This window comes from Ovis aries, chromosome 10 (assembly GCF_016772045.2).
Source record: "Ovis aries strain OAR_USU_Benz2616 breed Rambouillet chromosome 10, ARS-UI_Ramb_v3.0, whole genome shotgun sequence".
Taxonomy (NCBI): domain Eukaryota; kingdom Metazoa; phylum Chordata; class Mammalia; order Artiodactyla; family Bovidae; genus Ovis; species Ovis aries.
Genome location: NC_056063.1, coordinates 85,384,264 through 85,409,357, shown reverse-complemented (window position 1 = coordinate 85,409,357; position 25,094 = coordinate 85,384,264). Strand labels below are relative to the sequence as shown.

The 25,094-nt window shown below is 51.5% G+C and overlaps 1 long non-coding RNA gene across 1 annotated transcript in view; it reads right to left on the bottom strand.

The window, feature by feature from the left end:
• Positions 1 to 359: 359 nt before the first annotated feature.
• The window catches only part of LOC121820474 (uncharacterized), a 49,195-nt gene continuing 24,460 nt past the window's right edge, over positions 360 to 25,094 (bottom strand). The window contains exons 2-4 of the long non-coding RNA XR_006061036.2: positions 16,299 to 16,400; positions 14,897 to 15,051; positions 360 to 4,967 (exon numbers count right to left, since the gene is read on the bottom strand). This is a non-coding gene — a long non-coding RNA (uncharacterized LOC121820474). The remainder of the gene's footprint in view (positions 4,968 to 14,896; positions 15,052 to 16,298; positions 16,401 to 25,094) is intronic.

Here is a 25,094-nt window from a genome sequence, read left to right as displayed (position 1 = left end):
TATAGAGTCCATGGGATTCTCCAGGGACTATAGAGTCCATGGGATTCTCCAGGCCAGAAGACTGGAGTGGGCAGCCTTCCCCTTCTCCAGGGGATCTTCCCAACCCAGGAATGGAACCCAGATCTCCCGCATTGCAGCCCGATTCTTTACCAGGTGAGCCATAAGGGAAGCCCAAGAATACTGGAGTGGGAAGCCTGTCCCGTCTCCAGGGGATCTTCCTGACCCAGGGATCGAACCAGGGCCTTCTACCTGGCAGGTGGATTCTTTACCAACTGAGATACGAGGGAAGCCTGTACAAACTAAGGACGTGACATAATGTTCTCAAAGTGCGTGCTAACCTTTAAGTCCCAGATATTTCAAGGGCCACTTAAACAATCTTTGAAGTGGAAATGATTTTCCAGACAAGAGCAAGGCAAGCACCGAGATTCCAGCTCTGCAGTTTCATCTTTGTTTCTTTAATTCTTTGAAAAATTGACAAGAAACGACATCTACAAATATTTAAGCATCAAGAATGTGTTTGCATCTGTATTTTCAACTTGTAATTAAAAGCTCATCATAATGGGAGAAACATTTTATATTTTATCAGTTTTTCTACTCCGAAAGCTCCTGGGAAGCTACCTTCGCCCAGGAGACCTTGCCCACGTGCAGACCGCTCGCCCTCGGTGTGCAGGCTCTGACGCGCCTGTTTGGCCGCCCCCTTGCTGCCCCCTCCTCCCAGGCATCCTCTGTGGGCCGCTGACCTCAGGCGGATGCCCCCTGGTGCCCTGAGAGCCTGGCTGGAGTCACACAAGGGACCTTGCCTCCTGGCGTCCCCTCTAAGTCCTGACTGCTGTCCACTTCCAGCGCCGCCCCCAGACACGCGACTGCCTGGTCCATTCCCTCCCTGCCCCTCATAGCTGTCTTCGTCTCAGATCCTTGTCAAGGACAATTTGATTCTCATGGACTTGGGAGCAAGCAAAGCTGTCTGCAACCCTAACCACCCACAGCCACACACAGACGCACACACTCCTCGCGTCTCCTCCTGCTCAGAGCCAGCCGCTGGGTCCGCCTCGTGCAGAGAATCAGAGACTCTGGTCTCTGTTCCCTGCCTCCAAGGCCACCGGGCTCAGCAGAACTGGCTTCCTCACCCCTCTTCACCTGTGGAGTCTTCCCTCCAACCAAAGTCAGGGAAGCTCTACCCAAGGCCACTTGCACGCCCCCTTCCTCCCGCTCCTGCCCTGGATGGTGCCTTGCACTCAGCTCCTGAGCAAGCCCTCCTCCTCTGGGAGCTTGGCACGGCCCTCCCCACAGCTTCTCCCCGAAGACAGTGCCCCAGGAACCTCTTGACACCTCTGGACCGTGCACGCTGCTGGGGTGGGGGTCCTAACAGCCACCTCAGACCCAAGAGCAGACCTGGGTGGTCTTGAGTCCCTGTTTTCCTGTGACATTAACTACCTTAAGTTTTGAGAATGTCTGTATTCCGGACCAGACTCTGATTTACTTTGCGTCTCTGTCCCCATTTTGGTAGCTGTTTTTCTAGATCTGATGGACCTCGCTGCTCTTGGGCAAAGCTCTCAGTTTCCTATTATGACGCAGTCGAGAATTTTGGGGTTTAGGCTGCTGGACTTTCTCCTTGGTTTTATCTCATGATGGTTTATTGTATGCCCGAGTCAGCGTGTTTGCATTACGAGTGCAATTTAAACCTGAAGATAAAGACCATCACAGGTACGGACACTCAGAATGGTGTTCTAAACACAGTCAGTTTTAAATGGGATGGCTTCATCGAGTTGTTAGACTAGTCTGTGTCTATTTGTGAAATTTTTAAAATAACAGCCAATCTGTTAATATATCAAATTTTTAAATCATATTGAGTATCTTTTGTGTTAATAGGTTATTAAATACATTTTGTGTTAATAGATTATAATGGTAATGAAAGGACAAGCCACTGACCTTTGATAAAAGAATGAGGACAGATAAATGCGACTTCCACTTCCCAAAAGTGGCTCGAAGGCTGACTGAGGAGGACGGCATATTAAAAATCAGAGACATCACTTTGCCAACAAAGGTCTGTATAGGCAAAGGTATGGTTTCTCCAGTAGTCATGTACAGAAGTGAGAGCTGGGCCATAAAGAAGGCTGAGCGCCAAAGAACTGACGCTTGTGAACTGTGGGGTTGGAGAAGACCCTTGAGAGTCCCTTGGACTGCAAGGAGGTCAAAGCGGTCCATCCTAAACGAAAGCAACCCTGAATATTCATTGGAAGGACTGATGCTGAAGCTGAAGCTGAAGCTGAAGCTCCAATAATTTGGCCACCTGATGCGAAGGACTGACTCACTGGAAAAGCCCCTGATGCTGGGACAGACTGAGGGCAGAAGTGGGTGGCAGAGGATAAGATGGTTAGATAGCATCCCCGCCTCACTGGACACGAATTTGAGCAAACTCTAGAAGGTAATGGAGGACAGGGGAGCCTGGCGTGCTACAGCCGACGGGGTCACGCAGAGTCAGACACGACTTAGTGGCTGGACAGCAAACATCACGTACTGATGTCAGCAGAAGTGGCTTCTGTATGAAGATTCCAAGAAACTCCTTTCGGTCCTGGCCTCAGGGCCCCTAACCCTAACCCTAACCCTGGCCTCAGGACCCGGTATCAACAGCAGCTGTCAGGAAGAAAGAAACAGTGTGTGCAACTAAGCAGGGAAGAGGCAGGAAGGGGCTCCCACGAGGATCCTCCAGGATCCAGGGCCCTCTCCGTCCTAGAGGGAGGTAAGCCATCCAGACAACGTGCCCCGAATCTGCTACCATTTCGGCCTTTCTACAGACTGCATCTTGAGGAAAAGAACAGACCCTACCATCAACAGACAGGTGTGAAGAGCATCATGCCTGGCTTAGAAGTCTAGAAACTTTCGAAATGCCTGCTTTCCCCTAGAAGCTGCCTAACTTGCAAAAACTTTCGCAATTTGCTTACGGCCATATTAAAATCTAGATAAGGGCCCTCATTTACGAGCAGGCGCTGTGGCTTGCTTATCTGCTTTGAGACATGTTGTAATAAATAATTTTTTTTTTTTTGGTCCATAGTGCCTTTTCAATCACTAGCTGACACCGGATCATTTCAACACAAGGGACATATTGCGCTAGCCCTGTATGAACACTGACCTGATTTTGTTAATCTTAGATCATTTATCCAGAATATCTTGTCTGTGAATATTTGAAAATGTGCAATCATTGTAGTCTTTAGGGAGGAAAAAAGGGAAAATAGGAGTGTGGGTGAGAGTGTTGTCTCTAGTTTTTTAACATGAAGAAAACGAAGCCACGCGACACAAAGATTAAACAAACTGGGGGACGGACTCCTGGGACCTTCGCCCGCACAGACTCCCCGTGCTCAGCCTGGGTGCCGCGGCCTGAGCGTCTCTGCCTGCTTACCATTTTCTGTTCTCTTACTCTGAGATGATTCCAAAAAAGTACCAGAAGAGGGGAGCTGACAGGACGTGGCTAAATTCTGAAATCTGGTGGTTTGCTCCTTACAGTTATCTTGGTAAATTTAACGAGAACAGATGTGAGTCATCTTGGAAATAAGATAAGCAACCTCGCCTATTAATAAATACACCATCCTACACACCCCAAGTGAGATTACTTAAGTTACTAATGGGATGTTGATGGCTCTTCAGCACCATACATGATAAATTTTCAGTTATTTCCTTGGAAACTTTTAAAAAAAAAATAGGCAGTCCAATGAAATAATTTAAATTTCTATCATTTTCTTATTGATGATGCACAAGCCTTGGATAACAAGAATGGCATTTTCTGAGAAATTAATACAGATAATAAACCATTTTAATGCGCTTACCCACAAAGCCTTGATCATTTGGGGTATTCTTAACTATTTTATTTTCCCCTTAATTAAATTTAATTTAGCCAAAAATGACCTGTAAATAAATGTACAAATAATGAGTAACAGAAGGGTTCCTTTTATGATAGAAACATATTTTTAATTTTGTCCAAAATTATCTCCGAGATACAGTCAGGTATTGGCAATGTAGAGCCATCTGACATTTTTGCTGAATTGTTTTTTCATTACTTATATAGCCCTCAAGATAAATATGTAAAAAACATAATGTGTGTCTAGCAAATATATAGGCATGCAGATGTTTCAAGATGCAGTCACATTGAATTTACTATAAACAATGTTCTCAGGGGGTTCTCTTTTCTCTCGCTATCATCAAAAGAGCAAATATAATTTTTAAATTTTATTTATTTCTAGAACTTTTGTCTCTAAGGTGTTAAACTATTTTCAAAAATCTTATTTAAAAATTAAAAAAGCTTGCAAATGATTTCTTGTATTCTCCTTAATCAAGGTGTGACTTCACAGATTTTTAAACCTATGGGGCAATCATAAAAAAAAAAAACAACAACCTGGGGGGGGGAACCACCTTCTATTCCTGCTTAATAGAAAGCATCTTCACTGGGTGGAATCCTGGCTCAGGCTTTCTGCGCTGTCAGTTTCGCTTCGGAGTGCAGTGGTGGTGGGTGGTGGTGGTGATACATGGCAGGGTAAAAAGTAAACAGAAGAGTGCCAAAAATGCTGGATCCAAGGCTGAAAATACCAGGAAAGGGTCTGCTTCTGCCTGTGTAGACATCACCCGGTAACTTGCTACAATTTACATCTGATCCCCAGTGCTCCTAGCACAACCCTCCCAAAGTTACTTGAGAGTTCATTTAAGATTGCTGACTGAGATCACAATAATTAGACGAGATTACAATTAAAACGGAAAGAAAATGAGTCAGGCAACAAAGCACAAAGTGCGATGCCACCTCGTCCCCGCCGCCCGTTCTTGTGGGAGAGACATGCTGGAGGAGGCGCCCTGTTGCAGAGGCAGCTCCCGCGCGGGCGACTTTGCCTGGCCTCCCCCTGAACCGCGGGGCCAGCGTCTTCCTCCATCTCTGCCTGTCCTCTTCCATGTCCTGAAGGACGCCGAGGAAAGCCAGAGACGCCCTGCAGAAATAAATACGATGCAAGCCGCCAGCGGCAGCTGAATTAATAGCTACGTTTTTAATGGGTGAAAAGAAGCAAGTGAAACTAATCTCAAGAACTTAGTTTACCCCTGTATACAAATATAAACATTTCAACATGAAGTCAGTATTTTAAAATGAATAGCGAGGTATTCTGCACGCTGGCTTCCAGGCTACATCTTAAAGCTCCGTGCGCAGCGTGCGCTGAGCACTTCTCCACTTGAACCGGCCACATGTGAAGCGCTCAGAAGCCGCATGACTAAGAGGAAGCCCAGGGAACCATCTTGGGGGAAAGCGAAGGCGGACGTGGGGTGCTGGCTCAGGACGGGGGTCTGAGAGCCCAGAAGGGAAGGGGAAGGGCTGCCCGCCCCTCAGCACTGCGCCTGTGTGTCCACAAGGGCTCACTCACTCCTGCCCTGAGCACAGGGCAGAGCTGCTTGATTTTCCCAGCCACCCCAGAATCAGCGTGTGTGTGTGTGTGTGTGTGTGTGTGTGTGTGTGTGTGTGAGCGACTCACAGGTGAAACAATGCATGTGTGGTCTGGGTAGCATGTGCCGTGTTTGAGGGAGTTTCTGGTGCTTGAGAGGGTGGTGAGTGCACAGCATATATGGGTGAGTGTGTAAAGATGTGCACAGTGAGTGTGACTGAGCATGTAAGGATGTGCACAGTGTGTAAGGATTGCACAGTGTGCGTAAGGCTGTGCACAGTGAGCATGTGTAAGGATTGCACAGTGAGCGTGTGTAAGGATGTGCACAGAGAGCGTGTGTGCAAGGATGTGCACAGTGAGCGTGTGTAAGGATGTGCACTGTGTGTAAGGATGTGCACACTGTGGGTGTGTAAGGATGTGCACAACACATAGGCGAGTGTGTCCAGATGTGCATAGCGTGTGTGAGTGAATGTGTCAGGTTGTGGACAGCATGTGTGTGAGCGTGTAACGGTGTGCACAATGTGTGGATGTGAGCCAGGAAAAGGCCCACCCTGGTCACTCACGCTTGACTGGGGCCATGGGCTCCACCCAGGAGGGCCCCTTCAGGGTTTCAGCGCTGTATTTGGGTGCTCCCAATGAACCAGGTGCTGTCTACACCCTGGACAGACCCTGGTGAGGCCATCGGCCAGAGATTCGGCCTCCCTGGAGCTGGCAGCATCCTGGGAGCCTCGTGCCTGCAGTCAGGACCTCCAGGTGGGGAGACCCCCAACCTCCAGCCCACCCAGCTGCACAGCGGCCCCTGGAGGGTGCAGGAGGGGCTCCAAGGCCGGTGGGGGAGGTGAGGGGTCCCAAGCATCAAGAGACTTCCAAGTACACCCGCTGGGCCCAGGCCCAATCAGTTTTCTGGGAAGAAGGGCCCTAGTCCAGTTCCTCACGAAGTGTCCACACTTGGGAGGAGCCCCCTACAGTTTCAAGGGTGGTGATTTCGGCCTCCCCTCCCCCCCAACCAAACAAGCTCAGCCTCTAAGGGCCTTCCCCCCTTGCTTTCCTGTCCTCCGTGTGGGTAACGCCCCTTCCAGGCCTCCCGGCTGGGCAGGGGACGGGAAGCGCTGGGCCGTGCGCACAGTCCTCAGCTGTCGGCTACGAATTGACCTGGTTGCTTTCCACGTGTTGGCTGCCTTTTCCTGGGGACTACTTCCAGAGAGGGCAGTGGGCACAGAGGGGCAGGTTAACTCTGCTCCCTGAGCCGCGCCTTAAGCAGGCACAGATGCCTCCGAGGCGCCTTGGAGGCTCCGAGCGCGCAGCCCCGCGTGGCCCCCGCGGCCCAGCACTCGCCCCACCTGGGCTGCAGGTGAGCCCACAGCCTCCCTCTGCCATCACGGTTCTAGGAAAAACGAGGTCTCCCTGGAAGATGGGGGCCAGGGGGCATGAGGTGATGGAGAAGGAGGAGCGTCGTTGGTCGAGGGGGGACAGATACACGGGTCCCCAAGACTTGGGTCCTGGGGGCCTCAGAGTGGCCAGCTGTTTGTAGTGGCGCTAAGAGGGCCTCCAAACCCCGTGTAGCAGTCTTGCGGCTTCAGGCCACACCATGGCCCTGATAGGTATAGTTTTGAGTTCAGTCCGAAGAAGGTAACTTCAGAACCTGGCGCGGGTGTTGTCAGGGAAGCAGAAGCCTGGGTTTTGTTAAGTTGTCTCCACCGGCTCTCTTGACTGCTCCTAGGAATTTTAAACTTAGAAGCAACGCTTAAGGACGGTCTGGGAAGGTGGGCATCTCCCAGTCGCACGCGTCCCAGGAGGGAGCTCAGAGCCCCCAGGACGGGTTTCAAGGGCTCCAGTTCAGCAGAGGGAGGAAGTGATGGGTCATCAGCCCTTGTCACTTGCCAAACTCCCGCCCCCCTCCACCCGCGCCCCCCCTCCGCGAGGCAGAAGGGGGTCTGGAGTTTGCAACTTGTCACACGGAGACGAGAAACCTTTGCCGAGGAGGCTGCTAATGAATTCGGATTGTATAGTTTTCAAAATCTGATGTTTTGCGATGATGACATTAGTGTGGCAACGGAGGGTCTGGGGCGGCAAGTCTGTGCAGCTGCTGCGGCTTTGAGACGCTCCAGACAAAGGGGCCAGTGTTCCGGCGCTGCGGCTCCGCGCCCCATTTGCATAGTCTGTTCTGCCTGATTGACCAGCGGGGCTGCCGCGGGGACCAGCTTTGTTCCCCGATCACTGGGAGCTGCCCGGATGACAAGGCTCAGGTGAGAGGCTAAGTGGGCCGGGCCGCCCGCCGCACAAAGAGCAGCCTGGGAAACCCGGCGGGGCCGCCGCCGACCCCAGAGTGGATCTACTTGTTTGCTTTTAAAGACCTCATCAAGTCGCTGGAGGGGAAAGGGAAGGCTTAAGGATTGCAACAGGAACTTACAATGCCTTATTTGGGAGGCAATTTGCGATCCTCCTTTATCAAAAAATCCAATGATTTTATTTATGGCACTTGGTTTCCCTGTATTCTTTCACTCCCAAAGTTTTAAGTAAGAGTTACGCTGTCGAAGGGAATCAGTTCCAGGCCGTGTGGCCCAAAACTGTCACCAACTGAGATGGAATTTGCTTTTTCCCGGAAGCACTGTTTTGAGGAGTTGAGGAGGTCCCTAGGCCAGCCCATCGGAGTTGGAAAATCGAATGGTTTGCTTCCCGTCGGCGGGCCACACCAGCTCCTCCTCCAGAAGTCCCGCGCAGAGCGCACCCAGGCGCGGAGCGCCTCCTTCCCCGTCGGAGTTTCATCCGAACTGACGTTTTGACTTCAGCTCAAAGACAAAATCCTGCCCACCCAAGTGCCCCCCCGCCCCAGCCCTCGCCCAAGCCTCAGATGCCGAGGTTCACCCCCACCGGGGAGCGCGGGGGCGGCGGCGCGGGGCGGGTCTCCGCACCTCCTCTCCGGGGCCTCGCCATCTCAAGGACCTTAGACGCTGCCTGTGCTTTGCAGAGATGGGCATCCTGGAGGAGGGGGCCTGGGGGAGGGACTTAATTCTGACCGAGTGGGTGGGGCAGGGGACGAGGCTGGAGGAACCCAGACCCAGGAAGGAAAACCTTTCCTGCTGAAAACAGCGAGGGCGGGGAGCATCCGTTCTGCCAGGTCAAAAGGCGAGATTCTGGCGCTGAGCGCGCCCAGGCCGCGCGGACCCCGAGGCCGCGTCCGGATGCGGGGAGTCCCTGCGGGCGGCCCTCTCGCCTGCCCCCGTCCTTCCTCTGACCCCCGCAACCCCGCACCGCCCACCCGAGCAGAGCAAGTTCTGCGGCGGGTGCCCTGCGGCTGCACCCGTGGGCACGGAAGCCCGGGCAGCCCGGACCCCAGGCAGTAGCCCGATGGCCGACTCGAGGTCCCGCAGGCTCGGAGGAGGCGCTTCCCCGTCCCCACCCGCGTTCGCTGCGCATGGCAGCGACGCTCATCTCGGGAATATAACGATTAATCCAGCCGCAGGTTTCCAGATAAGTGATTGTGATGGAGATTGTTGGCGAGAAAATAGACAATTATCCGCTGTTAGCTTTACATAAAGATCGCATTAACTCAAATTAGTTATCAGACAAAAGAGCGTCAGCGCGCGCGCCCGGCCCGCCCGCGCCCTGCCCGCAGGGACCCCCGGGCGCAGCCGGGTCCAGCGCGCTGCCGACGGGTGGAGGGACGCGGTCGCGGGGCGAGGGGGCGCGCACGACGGGGAGCCCCGCCCTACGGAGGGAATAGAGGGCTGCGCTCTCCAGGACGCCGCGCGGCTCCCCAGGGCCTCCAGCTCCGCCCGCGTTCACCGCCCCGCTCGCGGGCCTCCTTTCCCGCGCGCTCCCCGCCGCGCGCCCCTTTCCTCTCTGCCGCCCACGGCCCTGGTTTTGTGTCCTTGCGCCCAGCCGGGGACGTCACTCATCCTCCGCGCCCCAGAGGGCCGGCCCTCCTCCCGCCCGCGGAGTCAGACTCGCAGCGCAGGCGTCCTCGCCACGAGGAGCTCGCTCCGACGGGGCGGCCCGGCGACCGGGGCTCCGATACGGTCCCTCCCACCTGACGGCGTCGGGGTTGCCCTACGCGGGACCGGCCGACGCGAGGACTGATGGGGAAGGCGGGCTAGGGGAGAAAGGGCGCAGAGTGACCCTTGGGGCCCAGAGACAGTGGCCTGGGGGCGGGGGGCGCGGGGACCCGTGGCGCCGGGCTGGGACAGGGGGAGGGCAGGCGGCCTGGACACGGGGTGAACAGAGGTTGCAGCCGTCCACACACCAGGCTGCGTCCTGTGTCCCCTACTGGTGCTGCCCCAGGCCTGTCCGCGCTCCGACTTCGCTGGCGCCGTTGGCGCAAATGCACAAGCCCGCGGGCGTCCGTCCCGCGTCTCTCTGCCTGGCCGCAGGCCCGGCGGGGGCCCCACGGCCGCCAGCACGCCCTCGCGGTCCGGCCTCCCGGGCCCCCAGGGTCCCCGGGCCCTGCTGAATAGGGCGGATAATGACCCCTGGTTCCCAAGGCAGGCTTTCTGCTGCCTGGTGCGCTTGGATTTGTGTGGTCCAAGCCTTTCCCAGCTTGTCCCATTCTGTCACTGGGATAAGGGGCTCCCTCGGCTCGTTTGCACCTGCGTCGCTTTTGGCTCCTTCAGGAATGCGCTGAAGCTTGTAATCAGCTTTGTGAAGCCATTGAGTGCACGGCTGAGTGAAACTTCCAAAGCTCGAGGAGAACCGGCCGGCTGAATAGGAGCCAGCATGGGGCTGCTCTCCAAGCCTCCGCGCTGCCAAATTCCAGCAGACGCCGCACAATCGCCCCGCGGGCTCCGCTTCCCCACACTGAGAGCAGGGAGAAAAGAAAGGCGAAAATCCCAGTCACCCAGGTTGCCCGTTTGTTCCCAGATTAATGGCAAACGGCCTCCCTCCCATCCCCGCCCCCCAACTTAGCTCACCGACTCAGGAAACGTGACCCAGGGGAGCGCAGGTGGTTATTAATAACTGCGCCTCTGATTTCAGTCTGGGGCCTGGCGGTTCCCCAGCTCTGGTACCCCCAACCCCGAGTGCTCCTGGGCCTGGCCTGGCATCTGTGGGCTCTTGGCTGAAGCGAGGACCCTGGATAGGGCCCTACCCAACAGGATACAAAATCAACACCCGGCCTGCTTCTTCTCCAGGCCCCTTGATCCTCCCAGATCCTGTCCCTGGGGCCGGACTTGAGGGGCTCTGCAAGGGAGGAGGGCTCAGGGAGGCAGAACTGCCCCGACATCGGTGCAGGGAAGATGGTTTTGTTTATTTCAGGGCAGCCTGCAGCTGGAGCTGCCACGGTGTCTGTGTTCGAGGCTCTGGGGGGACCCCTGTCCTCCGAGCAACTGGGCCTACTGAGAGTCCAGAGCCTCAGAAGAGGCCTCCCCAGGCCGGGCCAGACGCCTGGTCCCTCTCTCCCCACGAGGTACCCGGCCAGCTCTCTCCGAGAAAGGAATGCCTGGGCAGCGAGCATGAGGCCAACCCGCGCTCCTCAGCGTCCGCACCCGCAGTGTCCCTCCGGTCAGTTGGCCGGACAGGCCTCGGCTCTGTGTGGTTACTGCACGGCTCTGCATTAGGACGGGGCCGGCTCCCAGAAACACTCCTTGCCTGAACACCGTCCTCTCCTGCCTCTGGACTCTCAGCCTGGAAGGGGGGTTTCTGGAACACGGGGTCCTTTCTCCCTATCCCGCCGAGGCCCTTGCAGTCACCTGCGGAAGCGCAGTGCAGCAGTCTCACACCTGCTGGGGGTGCTTCAGCTAAGAATTCTTCCGCCCACAGTCTGCAAGGGCGCGCGCACTGTTTTGGATTCCATCTGGATTCCGCTCCTTCACGGAAGGGGAGCCACAGCACCGCAGCGTTTTCTCCTGCCGCCGTGCCTTGTTTGTGTGGGTGTACCCCGCCGCCTGACTGCGCTCTGGGCGAGAGATGGTCCCTGGTGGGTTGGGGGGCCTGATAGGCCTCCTCAAGCACCTAACGGACAATGAAGCCCAGGGGATGTGTGAATAGGAGGAGGGGCGAGTGAGCTCCTGGGACGCTCCAGGACGGGCCTTGTTGTGCTCTTCGGAGACATGGAGGGCATGAACGCTCCCATTTATATATGCCAACGTGTCAAGGGGCGTAAGAAGCTACAATGTGTCAGCAAGGACCCGGAAGAGGGGCCGATGGTGAAACAGGCCGTGTGAGCTGTTCTCAGAGGGGCCGAGTGACCGCCGGGGACTCACGGGGCCATGACCGGGATCAGCGATGATGAGAAAACTAGCGAAGCTTTGTCCTGTTTTCAAACATGCTGGATCATCTAAGAGCAGATAATCCTACCCTCCCTCCCATCCTGAACCCCCTAAGTGATCCAGGAGGGAAGGGACGGTCTCTCTGGGCCAAGGGCTGGCACAGCCCTTTGTAGCCGCTGAGCCACCCCAAGTCCCTGCCGCTCTTCCTGACGTTTCAACTTTCACATTTTATTGGAAAGTTGGATGTGTAGGTTTCGGCAGCGTTTCTCCTCCGAACCCCGTCCTCGGGAACGAGTCGGGAGGCTACGCAGTAATTCAGAAATTAGTGAAATTTTATTCTTGGTGGGGCGTTGGATTAAGAGGCTGGGAGAGTGTGGCGCGAGGCAACGTGTAATTGCATGATAAGGCTCTCACGAGGAATTTATTGGCCAAGTTGCTATTTCTATTCCTTCCTAATCTCGTGGAGCACATTCATTCTCTGCAATCTGTCTCCATAATCTTCTGCGGGAGCACGGCAGCCAATAGAAGCACGCATGTTTGGAGAGAAGAGGAAGTATGCAGAAGCGTGATAAACTGATGCTAATTATCCATATTTAGGACACCGAGTGCAGAAGATCAAGGTTTACAAATAACGAACCAGAGCCAATGGTGACGGCTTCCTCGTGCAGAATATGTTGGAGGCAACCAGATAAGGGTTTCACGGGCAGGAGAGATTTATTGGTCAAAGGGCTCACCTTCCACTTCCCCACTTTTATATGGCAGTAAATTATTTAGCCTAAATTCACCAGAACATCACTCTTCTATTTGGCTGGGTGACGTGACTCCCTCTTTCTTTGTGGCCTTTCAATGCAAATCCGTGTAGTGTAACATCAGCTGATAAGGGACACATAATTGAAGTCATAGGTAATTCCCTTTAAATCGGACGTAGAGGACGCTGAGGTAATGCGCCCAGGAAGAGTGAGACGCGGGGAGAGCAGAGGGCTGCACGCAGAGTAGCATCAAATCGCCAAGACGTGAACGTGGACCCTCCCCGTGTGCCCAGGGGCCTGGGCCAGCGGGCTCCCCACAGCCGGTGCTGGAGCACAGAGGCCACGTGTTAGCTGTTCCTGTCTGGAATCCTTGTTATTTAAAAGTTTAACAGTGGAAACAAACGCCTTCTCTTCTCTCTCCGGTCCCTGCACCACCTCAAACTGACCTGATGTTTCAGACTGGGTCCCAGGCCTCCCGAAGACTTGCTCTGGGAAAAGGTACAGAAAGCCTTCAGGCTGGAACTGTTGCCCGGCACACTGTGGGCTCAGCGGGAGCGACTTTCCTGCATTACAGTAATTGCCTTGTAAAGGTTCCAGGAAGCGTGCCCAAGGGGAGCTGAGTATTCTGATACACATTTGTGGGCTCATCTTGAAACCTGGAATATTCACCAAATCCCATTCAGTGGCACCAGCTTCGATTGTTCCGTTTTGACTCATCGTCAAGCATCTGCTTGGGTACCAATCGGAAAACTGGTCTCCTTCCTTCAGCCTTCGAGAGTCTTCTAGAGTTTTCATTAGGAGCCTTTGCAGTTGTGTTAGACCACCTCTGGTCTGAGGCAATAGGACTCCTCTGTCAAACTCGTATTGTGATCTAGTGAGAACCAGCCATTTTAAATACAAGACTTTAGAATAAAGAGAGCCATGCTGAAGTTTGGGTGTGTGACTTGTAATCCCTCTGTAAGGAAGTATCATGGAAGACTAGACGATTCTTGATATGACTTTTCTTCAGCCCAGACCACGTGGACAAGAAATTATCCACAGGTTACGAACACACACGTGCGCTTTTGCTTTTCAACCAGCCTGAGATGCCTTTGACAGTAAGATGCATCTTTATTTCACTTGCCGCTATGCATGAAAAAACGCTGCCACTTATAATTGTGAGCTGTCACCGAGGGTAATGGTGCACTTAGATTCCAAAGATGATAAAACTAAAAATGTGTGTCTCAGAACCAAGAAAATGCAGTGTGCACAGTTGTCAGTCGATTCATGAATGTGTACCATTTTGCCCAAAATATTAAAGAAGATTTTTCATTATTCTATAGAAATTAACTTTGCTAAAAATGAACAGATGTGTTAATATGTAGTCAACAAAGGCAGCAGCTACTCTACGGTTGTACGTGGTTTAAAAATGTAGCATCAACACAGTTAGCCATTCAATTCACCAAAAAACAAAAAAGAGAGAGAGAAAAGACAAATATTCTCTCATCAGTAATACTCTAGCCATTGAGGCTAAAGATGTAAGTTGCTGGCATGTCTAGAAATATTACCTAGACTTCAGAAAGAACTCCAGTTCTTCAGTTTATTTGGGGCATCGAGATTCCCTGCAAAAATCAACGCGTCACTTCCCATATGGACATGTCCTGCCAGAGCAAAGTGATGGATTGAGGCCAGCGTCGTTACTGGCTGCAGTGTGGCTCTGAAGACTTCATCTGGAGAGGCTGTTCCCCAGGGTCTGCTTTTGCCCCCGAATTACAGAGTGTTCACCAAGGCGACGGAAGAGGGCCTACACTCTGCCTGCGGGCTTCCCCGTCCTCACCGCCCTTCTCCCCTCACTGACGACCATTCCAGCTACAGAATTAGCCATTACTATGAAAACAGGACTGAACTCGGACAGAGACCACTGTGTTTAAGATAACCAATACAACGCAAGGAATCAGTTAAGCTGTGTACCAGTTGAAGCTAATTTTCAAAATTCAACTTCTTTTTAAAGATGAAATTCAGGGTTTTTCCTTAAATTTGCCTGTGTTCCTATATTTGGACAGTGGCAAATCCACCCCTGCCAACAGTGGACCTCGGCAGAATATGGAAGGGGAAAACAGTGGGTAAGTTACCCAAACAACAGATCAAGGATCCTCAATGTGGCTGCGCCCTTCTGGGCTGAGCAGGGTGTGTGTGTGTGTGTGTGTGTGTGTGTGTCCCACAGACATGTGCCTTGCAGGTAAGGGAGCAAATGTGAAGGGGGGGGCACCACGGAGAAGGGTGTAGGAGCTGGAGGTACTACACACTTGGGTTGGTGTCTCTGTGAACCAAGACGGGCTTGGTTTTTCCTCTGAGCTCAGGATGACAACAGAGCTGTGAGTGTGTCTCCGAGCCCAGCCCCCACTCTTGGTAGGAAAAGTGAGTGGTTAGCTTGGGGTGTGGCTGTGTCCTCTGCCCTTACTCCTCTCTCCAGAGCCTGCCCCCACCCCGACTCAACTGACGTCAAATATGCACTCGGCGCACGAGGTTCACGAGACACCGCTGCCCTAAGTACCTAGTTGCCACTGACTCTTCCAATGAAGCGGAAGATGCCTCGTGTGCTCGTCTTCCCGAGTCACACTCCCGGAACACTTTCCCGGGGGTGCTGCAGCCCCTTCACAACTGTCTCTGAGCCGGATTCTTATCTGTGGGTGGGACACACCGAGGTATCTGAAATAAACACAGAACTCCAATCACTGTTTGCCTGTGAACTGGTTAGCAAGATGATTACAAGATACTGTAAATGCGCTTGGCATGTTGAAACATACTTTCAGCTCCAACGGCTTCAAATAGCTCTTAGTAAAACAAATAAACAGAATAATGGTGGGATTTATTTGGAATTATTCATTATGAGACGACCCAAACCATGACGTTTCTAATCACGTCTCAATTTTCTTGGTAGGATCAAAAGGGTTTCGGACCTTGACGCGCCCCTCTGCCAGGGTGGGCAGCAGCGGCTCTCCGGCTCTGTGGCTCCCGGAGCTGATGGAATGTTGGAGGTCTTGTGGATCATGCATGCGTTGCTCTGGTTTCTACACAGTAAAACTGAAATAAATACCCAGGCTGACTGTCCTAGGTTATCATTTATGAGTTGATGTGTTAAATGAGCCCATTGCTTTAAAGCTTACAAGTCACAAGATTTTTACTATTACAAGTAATTTATAGCTATTTCCTGTTTGACATGACAGATTCTCATGCAGAAGTCCAAATTCGTCTGATTGACGTACGTTTAACACTCTCCCCTTCTCCAAATTCTAGCGGGTATTAACTACTGTTTTCCTAGGTGTCAATTTGCACCTGTGGGGTCTACCTCTTGAAGCTTCAGTGCGGTCCCTGGTCTCCCCTCCAGACGGCTGCCTGCATTTCAGCAGCTAATGTGGGTGATTACTGCATATTTACCGCAATTTATAAAAATCACAGGAAATGACATTTTTATTAGTCGCTGACTCCACCAACTGCAAATGGATGCTATGCATACAAATCCATTTAAAAAAACTGTTCTTCCAAAATCAAAAGCTCTTTTTAGTCTCTAACTCTGTGGAATGGCCACGCTCCCGTCTGCTTCCCTTGGGCGGGGCCCCAGAGGAGCGCAGACCTCAGCTTATTTTTCAGTGTCGGCACCCTCCGTGCCGGGACTGGAATACAGGCCAGGGGTGTGCCCTCCGCGACAAAGATGAAGATCCGGAAATGCCAGGACTTCAGCCCGAGGAGGCGCGGGAAGGGCAGAGGAGCGCGGAGGCTCGGGACTCCGCTGCCGCCCTCAGCATCACTTCCGGCCGCGAGGATGACTTCCTGTTTGTGGTCGGCCTCACACAGTGCGCGTGTTTGCAGCCGGAGCGGGTTCTGGCCGGAGATGAAACCTAACAGAACCCTGCCTTCCTGGTTCCTCCCTCCAGCCCCGAGAAGGCCTTGCTCACCTGAGGACGGAGGGCGCGCACCAGATCTTAGAGGCGGAAGAGGAATTGTCTGTGTTGAAGCAGGGTCTGCAATGCAGAGTTTTCCATCAGCCAAGGCAGGGGCTGTGAAAGAGGAACCGGTTGAAAACCGCCAGTTTATTTAGCATAAAGTAGGGAATATCTGGGGGGCAGAAGAAAAGACGGGCATTGCTGGGCGCCCCCTAAAGCATCTCACACACACAAAGCATCGCCACCCTCCAGGCAGTCAGACGCGGGGGATGTCCGGTCACTCCGGGAGTATCGTGTGCAGCTCTGGTGGGGACGCGTGCGTTGGGGTTGGAGTGGTCACCCACACCGCGCAGTTGATGGGAAGGTCAAGGGAAGGGACGTCCTGAGAAGAGGGAACAGGAGAAGCTGCCACCGGGGCGACAGGGTCTCCCAGCTAGGGGATGGGAAGAGGCAGCGGGCGGGGCAGAGGTAAGGGTGGGGTCCCGTCTAGGAGCGGAGTGGAGCCAGGGCAGCGTTCTGGAGGGAAGAGGCGCCGGCAGCTAGAAGGCTGCAGAGAGGAGCTCACGGTGCCCGAACGTCCCCGTGTGCTGAGCTGAGGGTCGCTGTCAGCCCTGAGGACCCAGGTGGGGGGTGGGCTGGGAGCAGACAGCACCACCCGCCCCAGAGGGGAGAGGGCAGGCTCCTGGGAGGGGCTGGACACCACGCCGGAGACTTGGGGACCTGCTGTCCTTCCCCTCACTGCCCTGTCCTGCCTGAGGATCCGCTGCCCTCTTTGGAGCGGAAAACCATGCAGCCTTGGCATCTGGACCCAGGCTGGGCTGACTCGCCAGTGTGGCTTTAGCCGCTGCTGTCCAGAGTGACTAGGCCGCGAGGAAGTGACCGTAGAACCGCATGGAGGGACAGCTGTGACCTCGGACAGGGAGAGGGTAAGGTTTACCCTCCCAGAAGGCGACCGACCCAGGGCCCGGCACTTGCAGCCCGCTAAGGAGCTTCCCCCAGGTGCTGCCACGCGTGTTTACAAATAGGAAATGAGGGCTCAGAGCACGCCGCTGACACACGGGGACGCTCACATCCCAGCTCACACCTGATGACCGAGATGCTCCCAGCCGCCCACCCTGCCCCCTCAGTGAGACCCGCGGGGCAGGAGGGACAGGAGACACGTCGGTGGGCCGCGGGGGAGGCCGCCGAGGGCCACGCAGCAGGGAGGCAGGGCATTTAAGACATTCAAGCTCCCCACAGACAGCCCTGCTTCACAGGAGCCCCGAGGAGCGCCGGGTCTGGGGCCTAACGCAGGGGTCATTGTTGCTGTCCGTGTTTCCTCTCCCAACCGCATCCGACTCTGCGACCCCACGGACTGCAGCCCGCCAGGCTCCTCTGTCCATGGGATTTCCCAGGCAAGGATACCGGAGTGGCTGCCATTCCCTCCTCCAGAGGGTCTTTCCGACGGGGAAGCTGTGGGATAAAAAATCTCCCCACTTTTTTTTTAACTTCAAGAAATCAATTGTAAGAAGAGAGAAGGGTTGAAGCAGAATCTAGAAATTAAGAAGCTTAAGAGACATACCAACTAATTAAAAGTATGAACCTATTTGAATTCTGATTGAAAAAATAAATTTAAAAGCTAACGCTTATGGATGCTTGCAGAATTGAACACTGATGGGATATTTGATGAACTTGATGTGTTGATTTTCTCCAGTGCAAGCATGGTGTTATGATTATACGTGAAGAAAAGATCTTCTATTTCAGAAGTACAAGCTGAAATACTCACAGATGAAGTTCCATGATGTCTAGGGTTCACTGCAAGCAGTGAAGGGTTTGGGGCTAAATGGGGTGATGGGCATGTGAGCCTCTACATGTCATTTACTTTTATGTATGTTCCAAGTCCTCCATGATAAAAGGTTAAAACTAAGATTTAAGATTGCCGGGGAAACAGCTCGTATTGAAATGCAAATATCAGAATATATTTTAAAAATATTGTGTGATATAGTAATAATTTTCCTCCATAATGCACTAAGTAACAAGTTCTGTGGCAGGTCCAAAAGCGACTGCAATTTCAAAATGGTTGGGAGCATAAATGATATTTTGAAATGTAATATTTGCAACAAGCCTACTGTGACATGAAAATACTGATTATTTCCGTTGGTGAGAAAGTTGTCGGGAACGTTACTGCTCCCGTGGTGTGTGGGCTACTGAGATGCTGGCTGTCAGTTAAAGGGTAATAAAAAAAAGGTGACTTTTTCTGTCCAAGTTCAGTGGACATTCTGAGTGTTCTTCATGGGGTATTTGGACCCCAGGGTAGCTTGGCAGAACTCAGAGTAGCTCAGTGGACCCCAGGAGAGCTCGGTGGGCCCCAGGAGAGCTCGGTGGACCCCAGGAGAGCTCGGTGGGCCCCAGGAGAGCTCAGTGGACCCCAGGTTATCAGCCATGTTCTCAAGGCGTGGGGGTGTTCTGGGATGAGCGCCGTGCTTTGCTCTTTGTTCTAGAGAGCCAGGCCACGTCTGATGTGGGGATTGGAACACATTTTACGTCCTGGTTCTCAGCTGTTTGACACACTCATGGGTCTGCCTGGCTTCCTCTTCTTCTAGGACCCATGGGGAATGGCGCATTCAGAGACAAGTTGGGAATCCCAGCATTTCTCCTTGATGGAAAAATGGCCAAGTTAATACCCCATATTCATTGTACCACTTAGGAATCATCTGTAGCGATCGAGAACCAGATTCCTAAAATGTTAGAATAAATAGAGGCCTTAAGGGAACTTCCCTGGAGGGTTCAATGGATAAGCCTTTGCCTTCCAATGCAGGGGGTGCAGGTGTGATCCCTGGCCAGGGAGCCAAGATCCCACGTGCCTCGTGGCCAACAAAGTGATGCATAGGACAGAAGCCTGTTCTCTGCTGGGCAGCAGTGGAGACGCAGGCCGTGAAGAGCGGACCTGGGGACACCGCGGGGGAAGGAGAGGGCGGGAGGAGGCGAGAGTGCACGGGAACATTGCATTTCCACGTGTAAAGCAGATGGCTGGTGGGAATGCCCGTGTGACTCAGGGAGCTCGACCCAGTGCTCTGTGGGGACCGCGAGGCGTGGCATGGGGTGGGAGGTGGAAGGGGCTTCAAGAGGGAGGGCACGTATGTGCCTGTGGGTGTTCCTGTCGATGTATGGCGGAGTCAGCACAACACTGCAAAGCAGCTATCCTCCAATAAAAAGCTTGACAAAAACCCGGAAGCAATATTGTAACAAGTTCAGTGAAGGCTCTTAGAAAAGGCCTTAAGGAGGATGTACTGCCTCTGCAGACGGGAGGTGATGCTCAGGCAGAGGAGCCACCTGGTCTGTCGCCTCTGGCCCAGTTCACGGAGCCCTAGTGTCTCAGGAACGTTCCCCAGCAGCCTTCCCCTAAAGAAACACTTCATTGCTTTGTTTATTAAGGAGTTAGGTTCAACTTAAAATATTTCATGTGCTAACAACTCTGTAGTTGATTGAAAAAAGTAATAGATGTCAGCTGAAGGGAAAAAGCAATATTTTAATTACATTCTTAGGCGACTATGCTGTATTACTAAAGGCAAGTGTGTCTGCTATTGGAATCAGATTTTGCTGCCAACACCTTCATTTCAACACTAATTTTTATGTGGGGCTTTGATTTTTTATAAAGTTTTCCTTTGCTAATAATTCATTTATTGTTTCTTTATTTTACCTTGGTGCATTTCTTCCAGCATCAGGTGACGCTCTGTTACCAAACAGAGAGCTTGGAGCACAAAGTCTTCGCATTGAGCTGAGTCCCGTGACCCATTCTGCTGGCCTGTTTTAAGGCCATCGTCTCTGTAGGCAATTGTGAGTGCTTCTCTAGAAAAATGAAAGGTTTCCGGAAGCCGGAAACTACAGATAACTGATATTTGGATATTCTGGCAATGAAACATTCAAGTTTCAGGCTATAATAAAGCCTGCCAGCTATCACATAGCGACTCCCAAAGCTTCCAAGCAATGGTTTGAGGACTCACTGTCAAATATTAACAGACAAAGCAGACGACTAGACTCTTGTGGAAAAACCTCCAACAGGTAAGACCGAGTCCAAAACTAACATGCAAAGCGGATTCAGAAAGAACAGAAGTTATTGGGGGTAAATTAAAAGTATTTTTTAAAAATCACAAAGAAGACACGCATGAAAAAAATCAGCATTTCAAGAACTGATGCTTTCGGACTGTGGTGCTAGAGAAGACTCATGAAAGTCCCTCAGACAGCAAGAAAATCAAACCAGTCAATCCTAAAAGAATTCAACCCTGAATAATCAAGCTGAAGCTTCAATACTTTGACCACCTGATTCAAAGAGCCGGTTCACTGGAAAAGACCCTGATGCTAGGAAAGACTGAGGGCAGGAGGAGAAGGGGATGACAGAGGATGAGATGATTGGATGACATCACTGACTCAATGGACGTGAGTTTGAGCCAGCTCTGAGAGATACTAAAGGGCAGGGAAGTCTGAGGTGCTGAAGTCCCTGGGGTCACAAAGAGTCGGACATGACTTGGCAACTGAACAACAACAAGAATACATATATAGATGGAAACTCAGAAAGCAGTGTAAATCTCGGAATAAAAAAATATGATTCCTGAAAAAACAACAGAAGAAGTGAAAGATAAATGTGGGAAACTCTTCAAGAAATCAGAGCCTAAAAAGAAGGTGGGAGGGTAGAGGATAAAAGGAAACAATTATACAAAATCAGAGGTCGATGGAGATGTGTCTTTTAACTAATGGGAGCTCCAGAAAGAGAGGACAGAGAGAGTAGAGAGAAAAAAGCTTCAAAAATTAATAGAACTTTCAGAATTGAAGTGTATGTCGTTTGAGATGGAGAGAGTACAACAAACACACAAAGAAGTCTTACATAAGGCTCATCTTCCCGTGGCTTCAAGAAGCAGAGAGAGAGACGCAATCAAAAAATGACTCACAGAGGGAGACCAAGAAAAACAAGCCAACAAAACAAAAACAGGTCAAAGGGAAAGGATCTAGAATCCAGCAGAATGGGCTCGCTCCCTGCCTGGGTCAGGAAGATCCCCTGGAGAAGGAAATGGCAACCCACTCCAGGATTCTTGCCTGGAGAAGCCCACGGATGGAGGAGCCTTGCAGGCTACATACAGGGCATGTGGTCACAGAGAGCTGGACACGAGTTAGTAACTAACCCACCACCATAGCCAACATCATACTCAGTGGTGAAGGACTGAGAGCTTTCCCCCTAAAATCAAGAAAAAGACAAGAATGTCGCTCTCCTAGCTTCTCTTCAACATTGTACTGGGGGTTCTGGGCAGTAAAACAAGACAAGGAAAAGAAAGATGCCTAGATTAGAATGGAAGAAAAGAATCTTTATTTGCTGGTAGTAAAATTGTCTTTGTCAAAGATCTCACAGGAGCTGCAAAATGAACCTACCATAACTTATAAGAAATTTATCAAAGTTATAAGATTCAAGGCCCAAATTAAAAAACCAGTGGTATTTTTCTATCAGAAAATGAAATTTAAAAAGTACTACTACTTACAGTAACAGAATAAAATGTGAAACAGTTTGGGAGAAAAATGCCCAGAGATGTCCAAGATCTGTGCACGAAAACAGAACACTGCTTCCAAAAAGCTAAGATGTAAATAAATGGGGACTACAACAAGGCACTGAGTTGGAAGCATCAGTGTCATTAAGATATCACGTCCCCCCAGATTCAAAGGGTGTGGAAAAGCCAAAACAATCTCGAAAAAAACGAAAAAGTAGGAGAATTTACCCTATTTGTTTTTAAGGCTTCTTTTAGAACTGTAGTAACCAATACTGCGTGGAAGAAGATGAGGTGATAAATTGATGTGTCAGAATAAGGAGTCCAAAGACAGATCCAAACATATATTGCTAATTGACTGTCAACAAAGGCACCAAAGCATTTTAACGGAAAGAATAATCTTTTCAAAAAATGAAATTATTAGAATTGAGCAGCCACATGTAGAAAGCATTAACCTCTACCCGATACACATACGCGAGTCAGTGCAGACGCATCACTGACCTAAATGCGGGAGGTAAGCTCTGGAAGGTTAGGGGATCATTCAATAGGTCTTTCTTGATGCTGGAAATATTTCTGTATTTCCCAAGATAATAACCACACATAACTACCAAGGATTTGAAATCGGCTACTGTGATTGAGAAACACATTTTGAAATTTTTAATTTTACATGTTGTAATGTTAAATGACCACATGTAGGTAGGGGCTATTTCATTGGGCAACACATTTCCAAAGAAATTCTAAGAGAAAATCTTAATGACCTTGAATTTGGCAAAAAATAAAATAAAATACGCCAGAAAAGGCATGACCTGTGTGAAAGAAAATACAACACAGAATGCGTGAATATGAAAGAAGATGAAATCAGTGAGCCAAACTTCACGGCAATGTAAAACCTGCCTTCTTCAAATGACACTGTTGAGAAGATGAAAAGGTAAGCTATAGACAGAAAATATTTGCAAATGTTTTAACAGACATTTCTCCAAAGAAGATACGTAGAGGGATGGCTAATAAGCACTCGAAAGGGTGCTCGAGGGGGTTCGTCATCAGGGAAAAGCAAGTTAAAGCCACACGGGGTCCTCGCACACAGCCAGAAGCGTAGCTAACATCAAAAAGCAAGTGTTGATACGGAGAAACTGGAGCTCTCATACACGCTAGTGGGGATGAAATGCAGTGCTCACACTCTGAAAGAGGGTTTGCAATTCCTTGAAAATTTAACTCCAGTATTCTTGCCTGGAGAGTCCGCATGAACCCGGGAGCCTGGCGGCTACAGTCCACAGGGTCACCGAGAGCTGGACACGCCTGTGTGACTAAGCCCAGCACCAAATAGCAGCCATTCCATGCCTACGGATTCACCCAAGGGAAACGAGCATGTGTCCATCCAAAGACTTGTCCACAATCCACGACAGCCAGGAATGCAAACAGACGTCCATCGAGAGGTGGACAGACAGCAGGATCTCGACTCAGCAACAGAAGGAGGGGCCCATAGACCGTTGGGACATGGGTGGATCTCAGGGTGATTATGCCGGGAGAGACAGGACAGGCAGCAGGAGCCCATTGCTGTGAAATTCTAGAAAACGCAGATGAATAATGACAGCTGAACTGATGAAGGCAGGTGGCTGATAGCCTGTGAGGGGGGAACAGGAGCGAGGGTTTGCAGAGAAGGTAGGGACGCTGTGAGGTGACGGACATGTTCCCTCTCAAACTGTGGCAACTGTTGCCTGCGTTTGGTCACTTGTCAAAAGGAACCATATTGTGCACTTTACATACGTGTGGCTTCCTGTACACCAAGTAGCCCTCAGGAGGCTGTGAAGAAAGAGAGCAGCGCGGCTATTCAAAAGCAAGAGTAGGACGGAGAGCAGAACCTTCAGGGAAGATGATCTGAGTCCTTTAACCAGCCAACTGCAGTGCCGTGCAGCCTGCTGGAAGTTACCAGAACAACGGGGTAAGTCACCACGAGGGACAACACGGGACCCAGAGGGTGAAAGAGCCCCTGGAAGGAAGGGAAAGGGAGACGATGAGGACTACCGCCCTCGCGAGAGCAGCCACCCGCTGCGGGCAGGGAACAGAAGGCCTCGGCGGGAACTCGGGAGGAGGAGGCTGGGCTCATACCCTCCTCATGTGCTTAATCTTGCAAAAAATAGTGTCGAGGGCGCTTACCACAGTGGTGCCGAGCCTGGCGAGAATTTGTAATGAGAACAGAGAAACCAAGTGTTAAAGAACAAGCGCTCTCACAAAACAAGACCACTAACAACTTCAGGGGAAACACAGTTTTGAAAGAAGGGAAATATATTCATAGGTTCCCACTGTCTCAGCCACGACCAGTCCTTCCACGAACGGATGGCGGGTACGCTGAATATCGGTTTAACAGAAACAACGATATACCTGTGTGGGGAAAAAGAGGGCTGGGGAAGAATGCAAAGAGCGTGAAAGCTTTATAGTGTCTAGTGAGTAAGGTCCAAATAAATAATGCCCCAAATTAATAAAGAATAAGAAATATAAAAATGTAACCCAGAACTATGGAGATAAACCGTGGGGAAAACAGCCAAAAGTCTTATAACAAGTTGCTGCTGGGGAGTGGGACTGAGGCTGGGGTGCCTGAAACAAGGGTGATTTTCCTGATGAACTTATGACAGTGCTTGCCTTAGAAAAGTATCAGCAGAAGGACGGAGACAGGAACACAATCGGTGTTTCCAGGGGCGCTGGCAGGGGCGATGAACAGGAGTACAGTGTGGGCGGGCGGGACAGAGAAATACTCTGTAGGACACTGTAGAGGAGGGGGCGTGGCATGTGACTTTGTCCAAAACCGCAGTCGATGCCGACGGCGAGAGTCACATGACCGTAGAATGCACACCCCGGGCTGTGGCCCGTCAGCAGAGGCTCATCCACCGAGATGAGTGTACCCTCTGGTGGGCACGCTGATGGAGGCGGGGCTGGGCACGGCGGGGGAGGGCGTCATCTCTGCACTTTACACTCGGTGTGGCTGTGAGCCTAAACCACTCTAAAGATAAAGTCTACTAAAACGAATCCCACGCATTATACGAGAATCTGTCAGCTCTGGATTTTGATTCTGAATTTTCTGCTCCTCACCGATAGGCCCTTTGGTAGACAGCTTAGCCTTTCAGATTCTTAATCTGTATAAAGGGGAAATAGCTATACTTCTAATGGCAACCCACTTCAGCATTCTTGCCTGGAGAATCCCCTGGACAGAGGGGCCTGGTGGGCTACAGTCCATGGGGTCACGCAGACGCAGACACGGCTGAGCAACTAAGCACAGCTGCACTTCCAAGTCGGAGAGGCAGCG